Source organism: Schistocerca americana, chromosome 2 (assembly GCF_021461395.2).
Source record: "Schistocerca americana isolate TAMUIC-IGC-003095 chromosome 2, iqSchAmer2.1, whole genome shotgun sequence".
In the NCBI taxonomy this organism is placed as follows: domain Eukaryota; kingdom Metazoa; phylum Arthropoda; class Insecta; order Orthoptera; family Acrididae; genus Schistocerca; species Schistocerca americana.
Genome location: NC_060120.1, coordinates 411,524,463 through 411,525,490, shown reverse-complemented (window position 1 = coordinate 411,525,490; position 1,028 = coordinate 411,524,463). Strand labels below are relative to the sequence as shown.

General features: G+C 41.3%; 1 non-coding gene across 1 annotated transcript; it reads right to left on the bottom strand.

Annotated features, from left to right (window-relative positions):
* Positions 1-635: 635 nt before the first annotated feature.
* On the bottom strand, positions 636-712 carry Trnap-cgg. The gene has a single exon. It is a non-coding gene; the product is annotated as a tRNA-Pro (tRNA).
* Between the last annotated feature and the right edge of the window lie 316 nt (positions 713-1,028).

Sequence of the window (1,028 nt, the reverse complement as noted above, 5' to 3'; positions counted from 1 at the left end):
GTCATCAGTCGGGACTTTAATTTCTTGACTTGAGACACTTTACACCAATTCCTGTAGCACGTTTCTTACGATAAATTTTTAATAATGTATGTTTTACTACAACAGAACAGTTCCTCGTCTATTGCATGTAGTCGTCACAAAAATGCAAAAACAAACATTTTCTTTACACCAGGCACACATGATAAAAGATAAATTAATGCATGCGCTTCACAACAATTATTAGTTTTATTTTGACTGAACTGAGATAAGTAAGACATGGTCGTGGCCGTTGTTCTTCATATTGTGCTGTGTAATAGACATACTTGATCAAATTCGTCAAATGTGATGACGATGCACAAATAACTGAAGTTTAACAATACTGGTCCTATGCTAAATGTTAAATGAGAAAGAGCTATCGGCATTTAAACTCTCCGACAATTTTTTTTACAAATGTCTTTATCGAAAGGCTGAATCGCGCTATTAGTTCTGGGTAGAATGTGAATTATATTTTCAGTCTTCCCGTCGTCGTCCTGAAGAGAAGGTTGTCGTTATGTCCAAGGCAAGAGTCCAATAAAGCCAGTGAATTATTTTCAGAATGAGATTTTCACTCTGCAGCGGAGTGTGCGCTGATATGAAACTTCCTGGCAGATTAAAACTGCGTGCCCGACCGAGACTCGAACTCGGGACCTTTGCCTTCCGCGGGCAAGTGCTCTACCAACTGAGCTACCGAAGCACGACTCACGCCCGGTACTCACAGCTTTACTTCTGCCAGTATCTCGTCTCCTACCTTCCAAACTTTACAGAAGCTCTCCTGCGAACCTTGCAGAACTAGCAATCCTGAAAGCAAGGCAGAATGAGATTTTCACTCTGCAGCGGAGTGTGCGCTGATATGAAACTTCCTGGCAGATTAAAACTGTGTGCCCGACCGAGGCTCGAACTCGGGTCCTTTGCCTTTCGCGGGCAAGTGCTCTAGCAACTTTTTTTTTTTTTTCTTTTTGTGAAACAAATCACAAATGTAAAGGAACAGGGGTACAGGGATGTTGTTTTTA